The sequence below is a fragment of the Choloepus didactylus genome, chromosome 5 (assembly GCF_015220235.1).
Source record: "Choloepus didactylus isolate mChoDid1 chromosome 5, mChoDid1.pri, whole genome shotgun sequence".
Taxonomy (NCBI): Eukaryota; Metazoa; Chordata; class Mammalia; order Pilosa; family Megalonychidae; genus Choloepus; species Choloepus didactylus.
The window spans coordinates 34698207-34723647 of NC_051311.1; the positions used below are offsets into that span (position 1 = coordinate 34698207).

Consider the following 25441-nt stretch of genomic DNA (forward strand, 5'->3'; position numbering starts at 1 on the left):
CCTACCCATTCAGGGTGGGTCTAAATTAAATCACTGGAGCCATATAAACGAGCTGACAAACATAAGGAACTCAGTGCAGCTGAGAGTGACATTTTGAAGAGGAGCTACAGACAAGAGGGACACTTTGAAGAATGCACAGGAGCTGCAGATGAGAGACAGTTTGAAGATGGCTGTTGAAAGCACTTTTGGTCCAGAGAAGCTAAGAGAGGGAAAATGCTCCAAGAGTAATTAAGAGTGACATTTTTGAGGAACTGCAGCCTAGAGAGGAACGTCCTGGGAGAAAGCCATTTTGAAACCAGAACCTTGGAGCAGATGCCAGCCATGTGCCTTCCCAGCTAACAGAGGTTTTCCAGACACCATTGGCCATCCTCCAGTGAAGGTACCTGATTGCTGATGTGTCACCTTGGATACTTTATGGCCTTAAGACTTTAACTGTGTAGCCAAATAAACCCCTTTTATAAAAGCCAATCCATTTCTGGTGTTTTGCATTCTGGCAGCATTAGCAAACTAGAACAGGGTCCAACTACATTCTTTTGCTTTTGGAGATCTTATTTTCTCAGCATCATTTGTTGAAGAGACTATTTTTTCCCCATTGTTTTATTTTTTATTCTCTCTTTCAATTGATCGCCACTGTAATCTTCATTATTTTCTTCCTTCTGCAAACTTTGGGATTAGTTTGCTCTTTTTTTTTTTCTCTATATCTCCCAGTTAGGAGATTAGGTTTCTTATCTGAACTCTTCCTGCTTTGTTAATGTAAACATTTAGACCTATATATTTACCTCTCAGCGCTGCTTTTGCTACATATCATAAACTTTGGTATGTTGCGCTTTCATTTCCATTTTCTTTAAAATATGTCCTTTTTTCCCTTGTGATTTCTTCTTTGACCCATTGATTGCTTAAGAGTACGTTGTTTAATTTCCACACTTTTGTGAATTTTCAAGTTCTCCCTCAGGCTTTATTACACTGTAGTCAGAGAAGATGTACTGTATGATCCCAATGTTCTTAAATTTTTGATATTTGTTTTGTGACCTAATATATGGGCTATCCCAGAGAATGATCCATGTCCACTAGAGAGGAATGCATATTCTGCTGCTGTTGGGTGAACTGTTCTCTATGTATGTTCTTTTGAGTTGGTTTATAATATTGTTCAAGTCTCCTATTTCCTTATTGATTTTCTGCATAGATGTTCTACCTATTATTGAAAGTGAAATATTGAAGTTTCCTACTTTTAATGCAGAACCATCTATTTCTTCCTTCAAATCTGTCAATATTTGCTTCATATATCTTGGGGCTCTGTCATTAGGTGCATATATATTTATAATTTTTATGTCTTCCTGTTAAGTTGGCCACTTCACTAGTATATAGGGACCTTGTTTGTCCCTTATATTAGTTAGGGTTCTCTAGGGAAACAGAATCAACAAGAGATATCTATAAATATAAGATTTTATAAAAAATGTCTCATGCAACTGTGGGTATGCATGAGTCCAAATTCCATAGGGCAGGCAGCAAACTGGCAACTCCAGTGAAGACGTTCGATGAACTCCTTAGGAAGTGAACTGACAATTTCGATTAATATGTTTGATGAACTCCTCAGGAAATGAACTGGCATCTCTGATGAACTCCTCAGGAAATGCTTTGCTGATCAACTGAAGAAGTGAAGGTCCTCTTTCTGTCTTGCTTAAAGTCTTCAACTGATTGGAAGACACGCCCTTCATTGATGCAATCAGTCACAGCTGCAGCCAACTGACTGATGATTAAATGAGCCAGCCTTCTGGCTTATTAACCAGCCACAAATGTCCTTGCAGTAATGGTTAGGCCAGTGCTTGCTTGACCAGACACTTGGACACCATCATCTGGTCAAGTGACACATGAACCTAACCATCACATCCCTCCTAAGAGTTTTTGACGTAAAGTCTATTTTATCTGATATTAGTGTAGCTACCCCAGATATTCTTTGGTTACTATTTGTATGGTCTATATATTATTTTCACTTTCAAAACTACTTATGTCTTTGAATTTAAGCTGAGTTTCTTATAAACAGCAGATAGTTGGATCATGCTTTTTTATCCATTCTGCCAATCTTGGCTTTTTGACTGGGGAATTTAATCCATTTATATTTAAAATAGCTACTGATAATACAGGACTTTCCTCTGCTATTTTACTGTATGGTCTTTGTAAATCTTACTTCTTTTTTGTCCCTCAGTTCTTTCATTTATTCATACGTGGTTATTTATTTGATTTTTTGTGGTATACCATTTTGAGTCCCTTCCCATTTATTTCTGTATATATTTTTCAGATGTTTTCTTTGTTCTTATTATGGGGCCTACATTCAACTTTCTCAATTTATAACAGTCACATTTGATTCAATACCAACTTAGCTTCAGTAGCACACAAATATACTGTTCCTATAACCCTCTGACCCACCACCTTTTTGTTGTACTTATTATGAATTATATCTTTACACATTTTATATTCAAAAATAGATTTATCATTACTTTTATGCATTTGTATTTTAGAAACTGCAAGAAATTTTGGAATTACATGCCAAGACATACAATATATAATACTGGCATGTATAATTACCCATATGGTTGCCTTTACCAGAGGTCTTTATTTCTTTGTGCCCTTCAATCAACTATCTGGTGTCCTTTGACCTAATTGTTTTTTTTACATTGCTTTAGCTCTCTGCAAGCTGTTTCTCAACCAGCAGGGAAAGTTCTGGGAGGTGAACCAGAGATGAGTTTCCAGGCTCAGTCTTTTACACTGCCACCTCACAGACTGGCACTGACAATAGGCACCCTATCATGCACACAGGAGTTACTCTGCTTCCTCCAGAACGGGGCAGTGAATAATGGGAGCACAGGCTGGCTTCACATTGTACCAGGGAGGGGGTGAACAGAGGCATCTGCAAATAAAAAGTCAGTTTGGTTCTCTACGTCCAGGGATTCCACGACTGGTTTGATGTTCACATTGCTAAGTTCTCACTCTTCTGTTTCAGTTTGGATATTTGAGGCCTAAAAGAACACTTCAATATCAAAATCTAATCCAGGATTCTGGGTTGAGTCAGATGGGAGCTGTGTGTTGCATCCAGTGTTCATGTCAGACAAAAGATGACAATTATCCAATATCTGACCCAGCAGGTTACTTGACAACATGTTTTCTAAATCACTTAATAAATCTATGGTATGGGTCTGATTATCTGTCCTGTTCTGTGAAGGAAGCATACTATTCTGTTCACTGAAAATTATAATTGGTGCAGATTTCTCAGTATCTTGATTTAAAGCCTCAGGGTCATTTTGAGGTAACAAACTGTGAGTTATGGTCTCTGCTACCAAATTCTTGCTTATAATATTGTCTGTAGAAACCCTGTATGATGAATGGACAATCTCAAAAATGTCTGCATACATTACTGCTTGGTCCACGTGTACCTGGTTATCTGTAGAACTTTGCACTCCACTGGTTTGAGTTTCTCTGAAGATCCCACCTGACTAGAAACAAGTATCTAAAAAAGCATCAGTCTGAGTGGCTACAGATGAAATTACTTTGGGACTGGTAACAATGTTTGAGTGTGAACACTAATAGAAAGTGAAACTTGAGAACCACACATCAAATCAGTTTGAGAACAAGACAGTACAGAGGGATCTGGGAAAGCCCACTGTGCAGATGGCACGAAGCTTGGTGAGGCATAAGACAGATCTGTCTGCACACTGATGGAAGGAATGCTGTTCTTCTGACATGTTTTCCCTGGTTGTCATAAAGTAATGGGTGGACTTTTACCCAAGTTCACTTTAACACTTACACTAATGGGCCCAACAGCAATGGGATTCACAGTTTTCAAGAGAGGTAGGCTCTCCTTAAGAGAACAAGCCTCTGAATCTAGGTTGAGGATCAGGGCTCCTTCGGACAAGGGGAGTCAGTGAACGGTGCCTGTGGCGGAGCCCTGGTGATCAACACCCACTACCACAGGCTGGGCCGAGGAGTCGGCTGTGGTGGGCACAGAGAAGGCACAGGAGAAAACTGCATGACAGGCAGTTGAACCAAAGCCACTTTGGACTTTGGTTAAAGTAACTTCTGAGGATATCTTGGAGGTGTTGTAAGAGTGTTTTCTGGCATTAGGGCTGCAAGAGTCTTCAAAGGAAGCCACTAGCTCTGTTTCTGAAGTTTCTAGTTCTTGAGTGTCTGGTCTAGAGATTGCTATCAATCAACAATTTGATGGTCTTTTTTGACAGCTTCTGATTGTTCAGAGTTCTCCATTTTCCTTTTCTTGCTAGGTGGATCCCTGTGCTCAGCAGGGATCTCATGCCCAGTTCGGTAGATGTGTGACTGCAAGGCAGTTCTGCTGGTGAAAGGACAGTCACGTGTGCACTGGAAGGTCTTGCCACAATCATCTGTGTATCTTTTCAAGTACCTTCAGCACCATAAGAATTGCTGCATTTACTCCGTTTGTGTTTCTTTTCAACATGCATTTTCATAAAGTGTCTCTCCCCAACTGGGGTACACTCAGCTGCTCTCACAAGCTGCTTTCTGCTGAGGCTTATAGTTATGTTTTATAAGTCATTAGAATGACCACTATGTTCATACCACCTGTGTTTCATACTCAAGAGCAGTATATGTAAGTCAAGTGAAATACCTGCAGGCGGTGGCTCTTGAACAAGTGCATGCTGATGGACAGGATCCTGCTGCAGCCATGCAGGGTGCACAGGATGTTGGTACACATGGCTGGGAGAGCTCACTCACTGGATCAGATCCACAGCAGATGGCACAGGCACTGAGGGCTGCTACCGCACCCCTGCGGGCCTCAACCTGCTGCTCCTCAGCTGACCCGAGGGGACTCCATGGCCCAGCCAGAGGCAACAGCGGCTTCCTTCGCAGTCACTGGGACTGCCGGGCTGCCGGAGCCCAGAGCCCTGGGCTTCATGACATAGCCTCAGAGGCCACCATGGCTCCCACACTGCAGCAGGGCCCCTGCCATTTTTAAAGATGTGTTTTCTTGATTTGGCATTAGCCTAGTTTCTGCAACCCTTTAGCCCTTTTTCAGTGTTCTGAGGCAGAGGCTTTTGCCAGTTTTTGCTAGTAATTCAAAGATTCTGTGGCGGCACAACTACCCCGAGCATCTTACACTACCATCTTGTTTGACTGGTGGATCGCTTTGTGTTCTTCCCTTCGGATACTGTGCTAGTGTGGATATATTATGTCCTGCCAAAATCCATATTCTTGAATGCAGTCTTGTGGGGGCAGATGTATTAGTGTTGATTAGGTTGGAACCTATTGGTTCAGTGTTTCCATGGAGGTGTGTTTCAATCAACTGTGGGTGAGAACTTTCAATGGATTATTTCTATGGAGGTGTTGTCCTACCCATTCAGGGTGGGTCTTTATTGGATCACTGAAGTATTTTTAAAAGAGCCACACACACCCAGATGCAGAGCAACTGACAGTGACATCTTGAAGAGGAGCTGCAGCTAAGAGATGACAAAACACCCCAAGAGCAACATTTTGGAGAATGTCATTTTGAAACGCAACCCGGGAGCAAGCAGACGCAAGCCACAGGCCTTCTGAGCTAAAAGAGGTTTTCCAGATGCCAATGGCCATTCTCCAGTGAAAGTACCCTATTGTTGAGGCCTTACCTTGGACACTTTGTGGCCTTAAGACTGTAACTTTGTAACCAAATAAACCCCCTGTATAAAAGCCAATCCATTCTGGTATTTTGCATAATGGCAACATTAGCAAACCAGAAGAGATACCTTCATGATTCTCTCTTTTTCTCTAGTTTTCAGCATTTGCATACAGGATATGTATATGTGTTTGTGCATATTCATGCACATAGGTGTTTTGGTATTTATTCTATTCATTGTTCTCTGAGCTTCTATTTATCCTATTTATTGTTCTCTGGAATCTGTGATTTGGTATTTAAATAATCTTGGCCAATATTTCCTCAACCATTTCTTCTACCTTATTTTCTCTTCTCCTTTTTGAGTTCTAATAATCCATATGTTAGATTATTATATATTGCCCTATAGCTGATGGATGCTCTGTTCTTATGATTTTTTAACCTTTTTTTTTTTTTTCATTTTGTGTTTCAATTTGGGTAATTTCTATTGACCTATCTCGATGTTCACTGATTCTTAAACTGGTTTTGAATCTACTGTGAGCCTAAAAAACTATTCTTTACCTAGATTGCTGTAGTTTTCATTTCCACCATTTCCATTTAATTCTTTCCTTTAATTGCTAATATTACTCATGGGATTTTGCTTGTTCATCTTTTCCGTTAGAAACTTTAACATACTAATGATAGTTATTTTAAATTCCCTTTTGGTCATTTCCCACATGTGCCATATCTGAGTCTATTTCTGTTGACTGTTTTGTATCCTGCCTCATAATTTTTTTGTTGATTTTTGGTCATCTTGTGTGGAATAGTAGAGAATGAGGTAAATATCCTTTATGCTTGAAAATGGTCATGAACTTCTTTTTTCTAGCCTTTTAGTATGGGAGTTTGTATTAATCTACTCAGGAGGTGGGCTGGGTTTAATATCTGTTTTTGTTCTTTTGCCCTTACTGCATCACAGGCTTCAAATTTACCTAGCAATACCTTATGTACAGGTCCAGGGTGGTTTACCAGATGTTTTTCTGGTGCCTGCTCTACTTTCAGATTTAGGTCTTCCATTTGCCCTTCACTTCAAAGAGAGACTGACTTTCACATCTCTCCTTGCAGTATCCTCCCTTTACTATTGTACAACTCTTGTGCCTAGTGGTGTTGGAAATGGAGGCTATTCTTCTTTTTTGCAACTTAGTCCAAGCTTATGATTTTTACATGTTTTTCTGCTCCTCCAGCTGTAGTTCTAGGTCTAGCATATATTCCTACCCCGCTCTCTGGTATAGATGGATTTTCCTATTCCCTTATACCAGTTGCAATGCGTATTCACCAGGGCCTAATGACAAAAGGTTTCATTTCCTTTATCACTGCAAATTAAGACTTTAATCCCACAGTGGACATAGGGGAGAAGAGTCCAGGCTAAGTTCAGTGTCCCTCCCACAGCTACTGTTTTCTGCTTCCCCAGGCCTGAAATTTTAAGAAAATATTCTGGGCATTCCAGTCTTCCTTATGAGTGCCTGGAATTCTGAAGAAAAAGCATTCAAGAAGGTATAAATCCTCAAGCTATACAAGCAGTCCCCAGTGGCTTTACACTCTTCCACCAGCCTACATTTGGCCTCTACCAATTAACTGACTATCTTGGTTCGCCATGCTGCCATGACAAATACCACACAATGAGTTGGCTTATCAACAGGAATTTATTAGCCCATGGTTTAGAAAGCCCATGGTAAAATTAAGGGATTAGCAAGACCATGTTTTCTTCCCAAAGTCTGTGGTGTTCTGGTGCTGGCTCGGAGCAAACCTCAGTGTTCCTTGACTTGCATCTCTGTGTCTTTCATCACACGACGATCTCTCTTCTGTCTATTCTTCTGGTTTCTGCTGACTTTTGGCTACTCTTGTGTTTCTCTCACTTCGGATTCTGGTTTCTTCTCTTTATAAGGCTTCCAGTTATATGGCTTAAGACCCACTTTGATTCAGTTGGGTCACACCTGAATTAAAAATAACATCTTCACAAGGTCCTAAATACAATGGGTTCATACCCATAGGGAAGCAGATTAAGAATAAGAGCATGGCTTTTGTTGGGTTACATAATTTAACCTACCACATCAACTCTTCCTGCTGAATTCTTCCTACTGATGTTCACTGCATCTGAATCAAATAAGCAAGTCCTCACATCCCATCTTGCCTACAGCTTCCAGTCTCTCCTTAGATTTTTGGTTAGTTGGTTGCCCTGCAACCTCCACTCTTTCATGTATTCAAGAAAATTCATGAGCTTGCATTTTTCCTGGCTTTTATTCTTGTTGTAAGGGTTAACATGACACTTTTTCCAGCTCTCAACATACCAGAGAAGATGCTGGAAAGTAGTCTCATGGTTTAAATTAATAGCTGTAACCTGATTATTCTCAAGTGTATATCTCCTAAAATTATTTCTTTACAGAGCTGGAGACATCTATAGTCTGATACCTACTGAACATCTCAACTTGGACAGGCTAGAGGGATGATTATATTTGCCTCCAAACTGTTTCCTCTCTCATTCTTCTCTATCTCATGATTATGCAAGAGTGGTACCAATCTTGCTAGAATATTGATCAAATATTCTTAGACTCATTACTGTTTAACATAGTGCCAGAGGTCATGACCAAGAACATAAGAAAATATCAAGAAATAGGAAGTATAAGTTGTGGAAAGTAAGAGAAATAACTGTCATCAATTGTGGATTGTATGATAAAATACATAGAATCAGCAAAAAAAAAATCTATTATAACTAATGAGAAAGTTTAGTGAGATTAATAGATTCAAGATAAACTTACTAAAATAAATGATCTTTCAGCTAATGAATCCAGTAGTAGTATACTGCTACTGCATGATGCTGTTTCTATAACATAGAAGAACTTTATTCAGGGAGCAATTCAAATATTGGACAAATTACTAAATGATAATTTTGCTTAATTTACTTTCTTTCCACTTTCTCTCCACTTTCTCCTCTCCAGTGTGGTGCTGGGGTTAAGCTGTTAAGATTCACAGAGTCTGGGTCTGATTTCCAGATCTGTAGCTTAATGGACATTTGACCTTAGGCAAGTTACTTAATATCTCTGAGTTCCTTTATAAAAGCCACCTCATAGACAATTGTGAGGGTTAAATAAAAGGAAATATGCTCCTGGCACATAGTAGTCCATCCTTTAATCCATGGATAAATACCTTTCCTTCCCTAATTGTGTTAGGGAAATCATAGACACCAGTTAAGCAGCCATTGCCCAGACCTCACCTACCCCCAACTCCTTCTCTATGGAAGTCACAAACACAGTCTGAGTGGCCATCCTCCAGCCTTCCACACCCCCACTTCCTTTTCCATTTTGTGCTATTTGGCAACTGGGGGAGAGCTACAGCTAATGAAAATTCCTGGGCAGACTTTAAACCCAGAAACTGGGAACCAGCAGTCCCAGGAATTCCCCTAAAGATAAATAAAAACTACATTCAAACAGTATAGACTGGTCACTCTTTTCTGACCACACGAAGTGGGACATGCAGAGCTGCCAGCTACTGGCCCCAATCTGGAGCAGTTTTTGGCCACCCCAGGAGAGCAGCCATGATGGGACTTCCTCCCCTGCTCTTCTGGACTCTTTATGCCATGTAAATGACAAAGAAATTATCTGCCCTTTCTGGATTCTTTATTCTGTGCAATTAAGGGATCATTTGCTGAACATTTCTGTTTTGCCCTGGACCTGTGTTCCCACAGTGCACTGCTGTAGCAGCTCACTCCACAGATTTCTGCCAAGGACTTCTTTCTCCTTTCGTAGGTTGCTGCAGTTTACTAAAGAAAGTTACAAATTTCTGCTCCACTATAAATGTTATTGATTTTTGAATATATTTTTACTTCTGTCCAGATACTGCTTTACTGATCGTGTGTTGACTTTCTAGCTTATTCCTTATAATGCTGCACCTAAATCCAAATAATTTTTGTCTTCTCAAACCTCAACTCTATTACCAATTCTCTACCTTTGAGCAGATAACATTGCCTTCTACTTCAAATGTTGACATATGTCTACATGATGCTAAAAGAGTTCATGTTGGCCCCAATTTTTAACTCACTTCCATGTTCTTCACCACCCAGAGACTGCCTCTCATAGCTTAGTGTCACATCTGATCCACGTATCCATTTTACGTCATCAACAGCAACAAAACAATGCAGCCCTCAATGCAATAATGTTACAAAGGGAATATTAATCTGGGGTAACATAAATTAAACTTTTTTGGCATCCAATCTCCCTGTTCAGAATAAGGCTTCAAGGTTCCCCATAAAATCTAAGACATATTAGCAACAACATTTGAAATCCACACTCAAATAGCATTGTAAGCTCATTTAAAGTTTTTCTCACTTTTTGAGTTGCCTGCAAGTTAGTGTATAAAATTGAGGGTATGGTATAAGTTTTAAACTTGAATGTTCTTATCTTCAAATATGCATTTAGTGCAGCTATTTCCACAATTTATTCCTTAAAATAAGAGGTATAATTTAACAGAATAAAAAGGAGTATTTTTCTGCTCTCCAAGATAAATGGATATATTTGCCTTGTTGCATCATTTAGATATATCAAGTATAAATTTCTGGACTTCCTAAGTGTTTCCTACTCCTTTTTCTTCTTCTTCTTCTTCTTCTTCTTTTTTTTTTTTGCTAGCTATTAAATGTCATAGTGACATTTCCTTGTATGTAATAACACATCATTTGAAGAATATGTCTAGGTCATTTTGCTCTTTCCATCAATCATTTTCTTAACTCACCTGAACTTTTGGCTCCACCAAGTAGAATACACAAAGTGACAGCTCACAGCATCACTTAGGAACTTTTTAAGAAAAGCAGAGTCTTGGGCCCTATCCCAGAACTACTCAATCAGAATCCGAGTGTTGAGTGACGATATGACTCTCTTTCAAAATCCTAAAGAAAACCTGCAAAAGCTCCCCAGGAGAAAAGGGCTCAGCTTTTTCTATTTTCCACATCCAGAGGAAACTATCACCACATTACAAATGCACCACCCTGAAATATGGCACCATTCCCCAAATTTATTTTCCAGAACTTGAAGTTAACAGTGGAGAAGTAAGAAATTAAGACTAGTAAGTGTGGGGAAGGAGTAAGGAGCATGGTGGGCTTTGAGACCTGAAGCCAAGGTACAAACTTGAGAGATGAGAAGCTTATCTTCAAAAGAATTTTAGAGATACAGTATTACAAATATTACATTAGACTTGCCTGGGCATTTTAATTCCTGAAATCTGTAATAGTCTAGTACCAGGAAAAGTTAGAATATCTTCACAAAGTAGGGTACAAACAGAACTAACTAGCCACAGATTGTTTTGAAGGGATGGCTGGAGAAAAAAATAAGGTTGTGTCAGGAATGCACACAGTCTGATGTATTCAATATAAAATCAGGAAACTCAGACTTCCAGGAAGATGGTGGAGTAGCTGAGGGAGATGGGCTTTTCCTCCATCAGAGTAACGAGAAACAGGCTGGAGGACAACAGGGACCACGTTTCTGGGATGTGACCAGCCATAGAGGGTCCCATGCAGTGTGTGGAAGGGACACTGGACAAAAACAGAGGAGAGACAGTGGCTGGAGGGGCATAGAAAGTGTGTTCCACATCTAGACCTCTACCCCCCAGGCTAGCAGCAAAACTGCTGCCAGGCAAGGGAGTGAGCAGTGGCTCTCCACTCCCATCCACCTACCTTGACAGTTTGCTGAGGAGTGATGCTCCACAGCCAGATAGTGGGGAGCTGTGATTTGTCTCCCTCCATGGGAGTCTGGGGGGGGATGCAATGGTGAGAAGCCAGGAAGGGAGAGCCACCATACTGGTGATTAGGAGCCCCTCGCACACTCCAGAGACTTGCGGGCACAAGGCAGGCAGAGAACCAGCAGGCAGGGCACACATCCCACCTGCAGGGTGCCCTTGATCAGGATCCCTGCCTACCTACTTAGGGTCCACATTGCAGACCCAGGACCAGGATTCCCCAGAGCACATGGAGATCCCAGTGCACTGATTGGTTTCCCACCCAGTTTGGACTCTGCCCACCACACAGGAGTAATTCAGGGAATACCCTGACAGCACCACCTAGTGGTAGATTAGGGAAACTGCACTCCAGCAAGCTGTGCCTCAAGAGTGCCATCTGCTGGTAGGATTGGGAAACTGCACTCCAGCAAACCAAATTTATATATAAATATTCAATTAAATCCGCACTTCCCAAAATAACCCTATCAAGAGAAGCAAATACCTGAAGCCAGCAGAAAATTACAAGGCACTTAAAGGATGTAGATGGTATGGACAAGCCAAATGAACAAATTAAAAAGCTGGAAGAGACAAAATTTGGAGCAATTAATCAAAGAAGTGCACACAAATATCAATATTAGGGCTCAGGATATAAAGGACATAAAGAAGACCCTAGAAGAGCATAAAGAAGAATTTGCAAGAGTAAATAAAAGAACAGTGAACCTTATGGAAATAAAAGACCCTGTTGAGCAAATTAAAGATATTCTTGAGATACATAACACCATATTTGAAGAAGTAGAGTAAAAAATTAGTGACCTTGAAGACTGGGTGATGGTAAGTGAAAGCACAAAAGAACAAATGCTGAAAAAAATAAAAAAATTTGAAATGGATCTCAGGGAAGTGATGGACAACATGAAGCACACAAGTATAAGAATCATTGGTGTTCCAGAAGGGGAAGAGAAGAGTAAAGGGCTAGGAAGAGTATTTGAAAACTTCCAAACCCTTCTAAATGACATAAATATTCAAGTTAAAGATGCCCAATGAACTCCAAAAAGAATAAATACAAACAAACCTACTCTGAGAAATATACTGATTAGATTGTCAAATGCTAAAGAGAAGAAGACACTTCTGAAAGCAGCAAGAGAGAAGCAATTCACCACACACAAGGGAAACAACCTGTGACTAAGTACTGACCAGTCAGCAGGCACCATGGAAGCAAGAAGGCAGTGGTATGACATAGTTCAGATTCTGAAAGAAAAACTGCCAATCAAGAATTCTTTATCCAGCAAAGCTCTCCTTCAAAATTGAGGGAGAGTTTAAAATTTTCACATACAAACAAATGCTGTGAGTATTTGTTAACAAGAGACCTGCCCTGCAAGAAATACTAAAGGGAGCTCTAACAGCTGAGAACAACAGAATAGACAGGTCTGCAGAAGAGCACAGAAATGAAGAGTATTAGCAAGTGTAACTTAAAGGAAAAAAAGAGAGAGGGGGAAAAATAGATTTAACAACTAAAAGCCAAAGGATAAGATATCTGGTTCAAGAACTCCCTTCACAGTAATAACTTTGAATGCAAATCTATTAAACTTTCCAATTTAAAGATACGGACTGGTAGAATGGATTAAAAATATGACCCAGTGATATGCTTTTTACAAAAGACTCAGATCCTGTGGCACAAAGAAACTGATAGTGAAAGCTTGGAAAAAAATATTCCACACAAACTGCAATCAAAAGAAAGCTGGGGTAGCTATATTAATATCAGATAAAATAGACTTTAAATGCAAAGATGTCATAAGAGATAAAGAAGGGCACTATATATTAATAAAAGGGATAATTCACCAAGAAGAAATAACAATTATAAATGTTTATGCACCCAATCAAGGAGTTCCAAAATACATGAGAGAAACATTTGCTAAACTGAAGGGAGCAATTGACACATCTACAATAATAGTGGGAGACTTCAATATACCACTCTCTTCTACAGATAGAACAACTAGACAGAGGACCAATAAGGAAACTGAGAACTGAAACAATATGATAAATGAATTAGGCTTACTAGACATATATAGATCATTACATCACAAAGAACCAGGATACATATTCTTCTCTAGTGCCCATGGAATGTTTTCCAGGATAGATCACATATGAGGGCACAAAACAAGTCTTAATAAATTTAAAAATATTGAAATTACTCAAAGCACATTCTCTGACCACAAAGGAATGCAACTAGAAATCAACAACCACCAAAGAACCAGATCTTTCACAAATATATGGAGGTTAAACAACACACTCCTAAACAATCAGTGGGTCAAAGAAGAAATTGCAAGGGAAATTGGTAAATATCTAGAGATGAATGAAAGTGAGAACACAACATATCAAAACCAGTGGGATGCAGTGAAGGCAGTGCTGAGAGGGAAATTTATGGATCTAAATGAATGTATCAAAAAGCAAGAAAGAGATAAAACTAAAGACCTAACTGAACAGCAGAAGAGGCTAGAGAATGATCAGCAAACTAACCCTAAAGTATACAAAAATAAATAACAAGGATTAAAGCAGAAATAAATGAGCTGGAGAACAAAAAAGCAATAGAGAGAATAAATAAAACTGAAAGTTGGTTCTTTGAGAAGATCAACAAGACCGACAGATCCTTAGCTAGACTGGCAAAGTCAAAAAGGGAGAAGACCCAAATAAACAGAATCAGAAATGAGAAGGTGATAATTACTACAGATCCCACCCAAAAATAAAGAAAATCATAAAAGGATACCAAGAACAACTGTATGCCAACAAGCTTGACAATTTAGAGGAAATGGACAATTTCCTGGAAACACAGGAACAACCTAGACTGACCCAAGAAGACACAGAAGACCTCAATAAACTAATCACCAGCAAAGAGATCCAATCAGTCATCCAAAATTTATCTACAAATAAAAGCCTAGGGCCTGATGGCTTCACCGGGGAATTTTACCGAACTATCCAAAAAGAATTGACACCACTCCTGCTCAAACGCTTTCAAAAAATTGAAGAGAAAGGAAAACTACCTAACTCATTTTATGAACCTAATATCACTCTGATACCAAAACCAGATAAAGACACTACACAAAAGGAAAACTATAGGCCAATCACCCTAATAATGAATACAGATGCAAAAATTCTAAACAAAATACTTGCAAATCAAATCCAAAGGCACATTAAAATAATTATACACCATGATCAAGTGGGGCTCATTCCTGACATGCAAGGGTGGTTCAACATAAGAAAATCAATTAAAGTAATTCAATACATTAATAAATCAAAAGGGAAAACTCAAATGATCATCTTGATAGAGCTGAAAAAACATTCAACAAAATTTTTTTTAACATCCTTTTTTGATAAAAACACTCCAAAATGTAGGAACTGAAGGAAACTTCTTCAATATGCTGAAGGGCATATATAAAAAAACCCACAGCCAGCATAGTACTCAATGATGAGAGGCTGAAAGCCTTCCCCCTAATATTGGGAATGAGAAAAGGATGCTCACTGTCACCTCTATTATTCAACATTGTGCTAGAAGTTCTAGCCAGAGCAATTCACCAATATAAAGATATAAAAGGAATTCAAATTGGAAAGGAAGAAGTAAACTGTCATTATTTACAGATGATATGATCTTATACTTGAAAAATTCTGAGAACTCAACCACAAAGCTACTCAAGCTAATAAACAAATTCAGCAGAGTGGTGGAATATAAGATTAATGCACATAAGTCAGTAATTTTCCTATACACTAGTAACGACCTAACTGAAGAGGCAATGAAAACAATGCCATTCACAATAGCAACTAAAAAAATAAAGTACCTAGAAATAAACTTAACAAAGGACATAAAAGACCTCTATGCAACCCTATCTGGAGGACAGTGTGATGATTCCAAAGAAGCTAAATATGTGGGAGCCATAAGGTCCTGCAACCTCATTATGGGGCATATACAAGGAAGATCTGAGAACAAGGACATGAATGGACATTTGCACACTTGTGTTTATGGAGGCAGTATGCATGATTTGCAAGGGGTGGAGGTGGCCTAAGGGTACATCAACTGAAGAACAGAATGGCAAACTGTGGTATATGCATATAATGGAATATTGAGCAACTGCGAGAAGGAATGAAGCTGTGAGACACACAACATGGTGAATAGATTCTGTAGACAGCATTTTGAGTGAAGTACACCAGAAACAAAGACAAACATTATAATGCCTCACCATATGGACTAACTACAATGTATAAACTCAGAATTAAATCTTAGAGCACAGCTTATCAGGGGAATGATTATTGTAATGGTCCCTAGATTATAAGCTGTTACAGCAGTCATATCCATTCTTGAATTGTAATGGCTATCTCCAAATTCTGAGATGCTGATCCCTTTCTGTATAACCTTATAGGTCTCTGGAACTTTGGGTATTTGTGTGACCATGAAACTCAGAGCTAGAGCTCAGCAGATATGAATGTCAGTATTAGATTAGCACATACAGCAACTGTTAAAAAAAGCTGAAAAAAAGTTGAGACTTCATTTAGAGATATGACTGAAGCAGATCTGGTTAGCACTAGGGAAAATTGGGCCAAAGGGTAAAGGATGATACTGACTGTGTTTTAAAACTTCAACTTCCATGTGAGACTAAGGGAAGAGATATTTATTTGGTGCAGAATCTGGATCTATATTTTCTAAACAATTTAACTTGTATAGTCAGTTTGTTCAAACACCCTAATTATGTGGAATTTTGAACAGGAAGTGAGACTTGGTAGGTTTGTAGAGGTTAGTGTGAATTTAGTGACACATCCCAAAGAAATTTGGGCAGGGAATAAAAATATATATGCAGGGTCCCCCTGAGGAGCTAGGGAAAATGCATAAGTGTTGGACTTCCTCACCTGGGTTGTTGCTGATGTTCTCACAAACATTGAGGACTGGAAGTTTGGTATGTCAAGCCCTCTAACTTGGGGATTGCATTTCTGGGGCTTGTTATTGCAAAGGAGAGGCTAAAACTGCTTATAATTATCCCTAAGAGTCTCCCACTGAATAGCTCTTTTTTGCTCAGATGTGGCCCTCTCTATCTAAGCCACCTCTGCAGGTTAACTGACTGCCCTCCCCCCTACATGGGATCTGATTCCCAGGGGTGTAAATTTCCCTGGCAATGTGGGATATGACTCCTGGGGATGAACTCAGACTCAGCATTGTGGGATTGAGAACATCTTCTTAACCAAAGTGGGGAAGCAAAATGAAACAAAATAAAGTTTCAGTGGCTGAGAGATTTCAAATGGAGTTGAGAGGTCACTCTGGTGGGCATTTTATGCACTATATAGATATCCCTTTTTAAGTTTTAGTGTATTGGAATAGCTAGAAGGAAATACCTGAAACTATCAAACTCCAACTCAGTAGCCTTGACTCTTGAAGATGATTGTAAAACTATGTACCTTACAAGGGGTGACAGTGTGATCATGAAAACCTTGTGGATCACACTCCCTTTATCCAGTGTATGGATGAATGAGTAGAAAAATGGGGACAAAAACTAAATGAAAAATAGGGTGGGATTGGGGGGAATGATTTGGGTGTTCTTTTTACTTTTATTTTTTTATTCTTATTTTGATTCTTTCCGATGTAAGGAAAATGTTCAAAAATAGACTGAGGTGGAAGTGGGGCAAGATGGTGGAGTGATGAGGTATGGAATGTAGTCTCTCCTTTAAGGCAGCTGGTAATTACCCAAGAACTGTATGAAACAGTGTTTTCAGGGTCTCCAGTGATGAGTCACATATCGTACACAAGTTTGGAAATGGTAGAAAAGGTGAAATTTGCAACAAACTTTGTAAGTTCCCCTGACGAGGAATCTGATGCCATCTCTGCACAGACCTCATGACCTGTCTTGCAGCTGACTCCCTGAAAGGAAAAAAAAAAAAAACAACAACAATATGCTGAGGGTAAGAAGGGGGGCTTAACACAGCCTTAACCACAGAATTAATTAACAAATTAATTAACTAATTTTTCAAGCTGGGGGTGGTAGAGAAGGGTTGGACTTCAAGAAGGGGGGGGGCACATAAAAGCAAGCACCCATTCCCTGGCTCCAAAAAGGCTTTTTTTTAAAAAAAAAAAATTTTCCTACATTTTTTCCCTTCTCCTTTCTCACTGACTCCTTATATTTTCACACTTCAATAGCCCCCAGCAAGGGTGGAATTAAAAGCTGTTGGAGAGAAATTATCCAGATAATAGCCCAAAGAGTATCTTTAAATACTCTATTCTGAGACTGACAAAACTTCCAGATGGGGAAAGACTTTTAAGATGGACTTCTTTTTGTGTGTTTTTTTTTCTTTTTTTAAATTTAAAAGTAACATATGTGGTTCTTTTCTATCAGACAGCCCAAGTTGAAGGTCTAGGCTAGTTTTGGTGGGGAGACAGAGTACCCAGAACTTTTCTGAATTTCTGATTCACTTCTGAAGAAAGTCTCCACCCCAGTCTTTAGTTGGCAATTCAGGCTGACTAGGGAATTAAACTGGAGTTGCCCAAAAGAGGAGAGTGGAGAAGGGAATAGTGTCTCTGGAAGGCAGATGGAGTTCCTAGTATTGGGAGAGTGGAGGTCCAGCTTAATTGGCAGCTCTCCTTCTGGGAACTCAGACCCCAGGGGCTGGAATTCAGATTCCAGCTTCAGTCAGCCCCGCCCCAACAGGCTCAGAGGCTGCAGAGAATTAAAGGCACTTCACCTCCTTACACTTGTGGGGGGAACACAGGCTGGCAAGTACCACCTGCTGGACAGGATAGAAAAGCACCAAGTCTGGAGACCTCACAGGAGGGTCTCATTCTCAGGGAAACTCCATATCCTCCTCATGAGATCTGGGCCTCTCTAGACTGGGAAAACCTGACTGAGGTTGACCATATCTGAGGAGACCATCTCACAAAAAGGCTACATAGAGGCAGGACAAGAAACAGAAAAGCAAGAGGTGAAAAATTCTGATCAACTAAATAAAACCTAAGTTAGAGATCTAGAATAAGTTGAACTGAACAAAAAATGTTAGAGGACAAAGCAAACCAACAAGAAACCCCTAGGTTAAAGAGTGAAAACAAGCTCCAGAATAAACTAACCAAGAAAATCAGATGCCTAGACAACTTAAAATAACAAGCTATACTACGAAATAAGAAAATATGGATCAGCCAAAGGAACACACTAATAGTTCAACCAAGATACAGGAGTTGAGGTAACTAATGATAAATCAATTCAATGAGCTGAGAGAAGATGTGGTAAAAGAGATGAAGGATATAAAGAAGACACTGGATGACCATTAAGAATTTATAAACTTGAAAAGACAAATGGCAGAACTTATGGCAATGAAGAGCACAATGGAGGAGATGAAAAACACAATGAAAGGATACAACAGTAGATTTGAATAGGCAGAAGAAAGGATCAGTGAACTAGAAGAAAAGACATTTGAATTCATACACACAACATAACAGATGGTGAAAAATATGGAAAAATACGAGCAGGGTCTTAGGGAGCAGAGTGACAACATGAAGTGCACGAATATACATGTTATGGTTATCCCAGAAGGAGAAGAGAGCAGAAAATGGGCAGAAAGAATAATAGAAGAAATATTCATTGAAAACTGTCCAACTCTTATGAAAGAAAATTACAGATTCAAGATGTACAGTGTACCCCAAATAGAATAGATCCCAATAGACCTACTCCAAGACACTTACTGATCAGATTGTCCAATGTCAAAGACAAAGAGAGAATTCAGAAAGCAGCAAGAGAAAAGAAATCCATCACGTACAAGGAAAGCTCAATAAGACTATGTACAGATTTCTCTGCAGAAACCATGGAGGCAAGAAGACAGTGGCATGATATATTTAAGATACTGAATGAGAAAAACTGTCAACCAAGAATTCAAAATCCAGCAAAACTGTCCTTCAAAAATGAGGGAGAGCTTAAAATATTTTCAGAGAAAAAGACACTGAGAGAGTTTGTGAATAAGAGACCAGTGCTACAAGAAATACTAAAGGGAGTGCTTCAGGCTGATAGGAAAAGACAGGAGAGAGAGGGTTGGAGAAGAGTGTAGAAATGAAGATTATCCACAAGGGTAAAAGGAGAGAGAGGAAAAATTAAGATATGACATATAAAATCTAAAAGACAAAATGGTAGAAGAAAGTACTGCCCTTACAGTAATAACACTAAATGTAAATGTATTAAACTCCCCAATAAAAAGACACAGACTGGCAGAATGGATTAAAAAACAGGACCCATCTATATGCTGTCTACAAGAAACTCACTTTAGACACAAGGACAAAAATAGACTGAAAATGAAAGGTGGGAAAAAGATATTTCATGCAAACAACAACCAGAAAAAAACAGGAGTAGCTATATTAATATCAGACAAATTAGACTTCAAAAGTAAAACAATTAAAAGAGACAAAGAAGGACACTATATATTAATAAATGGGTCAATTCATCAAGAAAACATAACAATCATAAATATTTATGGACCAAGCCAGAGTGCCCAAAAATTCATGAGGCAAAGATTAAGAACACTGAACAGAGAAGTAGATACCTCTACAATAACTGTTGGAGATTTCAATATACTTCTCTCATTAATGGATAGAACATCTAGACAGAGGATCAATAAAGAAACAGAGATGTTGAATTGTATGATAAAAGAACTAGACTTGACAGACATTTATAGAACACTACATCTAACAACAGCAGGATACACTTTTTTCTCAAGTGGTCATGGAACATTCTCTAGGATAGACCACATGTTGGGTCACAAAGCAAGTCTCAACAAATTTTATAATAATGATATTATACAAAACACTCTCTCAGACCAAAATGGAATGAAGTTGGAAATAAATAACAGGCAGAAGGTTGTAAATTCACAAATATATGGAGGCTAAACAACACCCTCTTAGAAAACCAGTGGGTAAAGTAAGAAATTACAAGAGAAATTAGTAAATACCTTGAGGCAAATGACAATGAAAACACAACATATCAAAACTTATGGGATGCAGCAAAAGCAGTGCTGAGAGGGAAATTTATTGCCCTAAATGCCTATATTAAAAGGGAAGAGAGAGCAAAAATTGAGGAATTAACTGTTCACCTGGTGGAACTTGAGAAAGAACAGCAAACTAACCCCAAAGCAAACAGAAGGGAAGAAATGACAAAGATTAGAGCAGAAATAAATGCAATTGAGAACAGGAAAAAAACAGAGAGACTCACCAAAACAAAAGTTGGTTCTTTGAAAAAATCAATAAAATTGATGTACTGCTAGGTAGGCTAACAAAAAAAAAAAAAAAAAAAAAAAAAAAGAAAAAGAAAAAGAAAAAAGGGGGGGGGAGAGAGCAGATGCAAATAAATACAATCAGAAATGGGAAAGGAGACATAACTAGTGACCCTGCAGAAATAAAGGAGATAATGAGAAGATATTATGAACAACTATATGCTAATAAACTAGACAACTTAGATGGAATGGAGAACTTCCTAGAAAAGCATAAACAGCCAACATTGACTCAAGAAGAAATAGATGACCTCAACAAACCAATCACAAGTAAAGAGATTGAGTCAGTCATCAAAAAGCTCTCCAAAAAGAAAAGCCCAGGACCAGTAGGCTTCACATGTGAATTCTACCAAGCAGTCAAGAATGAATTAGTACCAATCTTGCACAAACTCTTCAAAAAAAAAAAAAAAAAGGAAAGCTACCTAACTCATTCTATGAATCCAACATGACCCTAATACCAAAATCAGACAAAGATACTACAACAAAAGGAAATTATAGACCAATCTCTTTAATGAATATAGATGCAAAAATCCTCAACAAAATACTCTCAAGTTGAATCCATCAGCACATTAAAAGAATTATAAACCAACACCATGTAAGATTTATTCCAGGTATGCAAGGCTGGGTCAACACAAGAAAATCAATTAATGTAATACACCATATCAATAAATCAAAGCAGAAGAACCACATGATCATCATGATCAACGTACAAAAGGCATTTGACAAAATTCAACATTCTTTTTTGATGGTAACACTTCAAAGAATAGGAATAGAAGGGAACTTTCTCAATATGATAAAGGTAATATATGAAAAACCCACAGCTAATATCATACTCAATGGGGAAAGACTGAAAGCTTTCCCTCTAAGATCAGGAACAAGACAGGGATGCCCACTGTCACCATTGTTATTCAACATTGGACTGGAAGTCCTAGCTGGAGCAATTAGGCAAGGAAAAAAAGGCATCCAAACTGGAGAGGAGGAAGTAAAACTTTCACTGTTTGCATATGACATGATTCTATATGTAGAAAATCCAGAAAATTCTACAGCAAAGCTACTAGGACTAGTCAATGAATACAGCAAAGTGGCAGGCTACAAGATCAACACACAAATATCTGTAGTATTCCTATACACAAGCAATGTGCAGTAAGAGAAGGAAATCCAGAAAAAAATTTCATTTAGAATAGCAAACAAAAGAATCAAGAATTTAGGAATAAACTTAATGAAGGCCACAAAAGACCTATACAAAGAAAAATACAAGAAATTGCTAAAAGAAATTGAACAGGACCTTAAAAAATGGAAGAACATACCAGGTTCATGGATTGAAAGACTAAATATAGTCAAGATGGCAATTTTACCTAAACAGATTTATAGATTCAATGCAATACCAATTAAAATCCCAACAACTTACTTTTCAGAAATAGAAAAACCAATAACCAAATTTATTTGGAAGGGCAAGGTGCCCTGAATACCCAAAAATATCTTAAGAAAGAGGAACGAAGTGGGAGGTCTCACACTATCTGACTTTGAAACATATTACAAAGCTACAGTGCTCAAAACAGCATGGTACTGGCATAAGGATAGATATACTGACCAAAGGAATCGAATTGAGTTTTCAGAAATAGATTCTCGCATCTATGGACAATTGCTCTTTGATAAGGCAGTCAAGCCAAAGCAACTGGGACAGAACAGCCTCTTCAATAAATGGTGTTTGGAGAACTGGATATCCATTTCCAAAAGAATGAAAGAGGACTGCTATCTCAAACCTTATACAAAAATTAACTCAAAATGGATCAAAGACCTAAATGTTAGCACTAAGACCATAAGACACTTAGAAGAATATGTAGGGCAATTTTTTTAAAGATTTGTGATAGGAGATGGTTTCCTAGACCTCACACCCAAGGTGCAAGCAACAAAAGAACAAATAGATAAGTGGAATCTCCTCAAAATTAAACACTTTTGTACATCAAAGGACTTTGTCAGAAAAATAAAAAGGCAACTTATGCAATGGGAGATGATATTTGGAAATCAAATATCAGTAAGGGTTTACTATCCCAAATATATAAAGGGATCCTACAGCCCAACAACAGAAAGACAAACAATCCAATTAAAAAATGGGCAGAAGACATGGAGAGACACTTTTCTGAAGAGGAAATACAAATGGCTCATAAACATATGAAAAAATACTCAACTTCACTGGATATTAGGGAAATTCAAATAAAAACCACAATGACATATCATCTCATACCTATCAGAATGGCCATTATCCAAAAAACAGAAAATTACAAGTGCTGGAGAGGATGTGAAGAAAGAGGCACACTTATCATTGCTGGGGAGAATGTATAATGGTGCAACCACTCTGGAAGACAGTGTGGAGGTTCCTCAGGAAGCTAAGTATAGATTTACCATATGACCCAACTATTTTGTTGCTAGGTATATACTCAGAGGAACTGAAAGTTAAGACACAAATGGACATTTGTAAACTGATGTTTACTGCAGCATTATTCACAATTGCCAAGAGATGGAAGCAGTCCAAATGTCCACCAACAGAAGATGGCTCAACAAACTGTGGTATATACACATGATGGAATATTACACAGCTGTAAGGCAGAACAAAGACATGGAACATATAATAACCTGGATGAAGCTTGAGGACATCATGTTGAGTGAATTTATCCAGAAACAAAAGGACAAATACTGTATGGTCTCCCTAAAATGAACTAACATTTTTGAGCAAACTTTGAGCGTTAAAAGCTGATAACACAGGCTAACAGAAGATAGAAAGAGGGTAGAGATGGGGCATTTGATGCTGAAGGACTACAGGATGCTCAGCAGGATTGATTGTATAGATCCAGAAATAGATAGCATAATACTGTGTGATGATAGCACAATATTGTAGGTACACTGAACAAAGATGTCTGTGAGTAAAGCTTAAAGAGGTGGGATAGGGGAATGTATGACACCAGAGGTATAGGTAGATGATAATGACTGGGACTGTATAACTTGGCAAAAACTGGGGTGGACAATGACTGTTACTAAAGTGTTAGACTTCCTTACCTGGATTCTTGCTAATGTTCTCACAAACATTGAGGACTGATGGCTTGGTTTGCTGAGCCCTCTATCTTGAGGTTTGCCTTTCTGAAGCTTGTTATTAAAAAGGAGAGGCTAAACCTGCTTACAACTGTGCCTAATAGTCCCCCCTCAATGCCTCTTTGTTGCTCAGATGTGGCCCTCTCTCTCTAGCTAAGCCAGCTCGGCAGGTGAACTCACTGCCCTCCCCCCTACGTGAGACCTGACTCCCAGGGGTGTAAATCTCCCTGGCAACGCAGGATGTGACTCCTGGGGATGAATCTGGACTCAGCATTGTGGGATTGAGAACATCTTCTTGACCAAAAGGGGGATGCAAAATGAAACGAAATAAAGTTTCAGTGACTGAGAGATTTCAAATGGAGTCGCGAGGTCACTCTGGTGGACATTCTTATGCCTTATATAGATAACACTTTTAGGTTTTAATGTATTGGAATAGCTAGAAGTAAATACCTGAAACTACCAAACTCCATCCCAGTAGCCTTGACTCTTGAAGACGATTACATAATAATGTAGATTACAAGGGGTGACAGTGTGATTGTAAAAACCTTGTTGATCACACTCCCTTTATCCAGTGTATGGATGGATGAATAGAAAAATCGGGACAAAAACTAAATGAAAAATAGGGTGGGATGTGGGGGAAGATTTAGGTGTTCTTTTTTGACTTTTATTTTTTATTCTTATTCTGATTCTTTCTGGTATAAAGAAAATGTTCAAAAATAGATTGAGGTGATGAATGCACACCTATATGATGGTATTATGAACAGTTGATTGTACACCATGGGTGTTTGTGTGGTATGTGAATATATCTCAATAAAACTGAATTTTTAAAAAACAGCTAAAATTTAAAAAAAAAGCTGATGGCAGGATAAGCATCTGGGGTAGGGTTTTTTTAAAAAATATTTGTTACTAGTTGTTCATTGTGGAAATGTGTACTTGACTAAAACCATGTGTGGCCATGGAAACCACTTGTAGTTTGGGAGATGCAGGTTGTGTGTGTATTTAGGTATGTTGTATTAAATTATTGCACTTAACTTAAAATAAGAATTGAAATTGCATTTAAAGTGATCATCAAATGTTACTATCTGTGAAACTGACTATTGTGTTTGCTGCTGATTCACATTATCTATAAATCAGTACTTGGGAAAATTCTACCTTCTTAACCTATTTATTCAGGGAATAAAGTATGAAAAATTAAACAGGGTTTTAATTTATTTATTTGTTTTTGGAATGATGGAAATATTTTGGTAATGGATGGTGGTGATGGTAGCATAACATTGTGAACACAATTAACAGCACTGAAATACATATTTGAATGTAATTTTCAGGGGAAATGTTACATTTTACATATGGTAACAGAATAAAAATTTTTAAAAAATTAAAAAAAACCTCTACACAGAAAATTACAAAATTTTATTAAATAAATGGAAATAGTCCTAAACAGGTCGAAAAATATTCCATGCTCATTGGTAGGAAGACTAAATATTGTTAAGATGTCAATTCTACTGAAACTCATCTACAGATTCAATGCAATCCCAATCAAAATTCTAACAACCTATTTTGCAGACTTGGAAAAGCTAGTTATCAAATTTATTTGGAAGAGAAAGGGGCCTCGAATTGCCAAAAACATTCTAAAAAAAAGAACAAAGTGGGAGGGCTTACACTTCCAGACTTTTAAGGCTACTATAAAGCTACAGTGATCAAAACAGCATGACATTGGCATAAAGGTAGACATATTGA

General features: G+C 38.3%; 1 protein-coding gene and 1 pseudogene across 2 annotated transcripts in view; both read right to left on the bottom strand.

The window, feature by feature from the left end:
• Positions 1-25441, bottom strand: part of DPP6 (dipeptidyl peptidase like 6) — a 1366335-nt gene that overhangs the window by 1326087 nt on the left and 14807 nt on the right. The window lies entirely within an intron of this gene.
• On the bottom strand, positions 2871-4487 carry LOC119534731 (annotated as a pseudogene).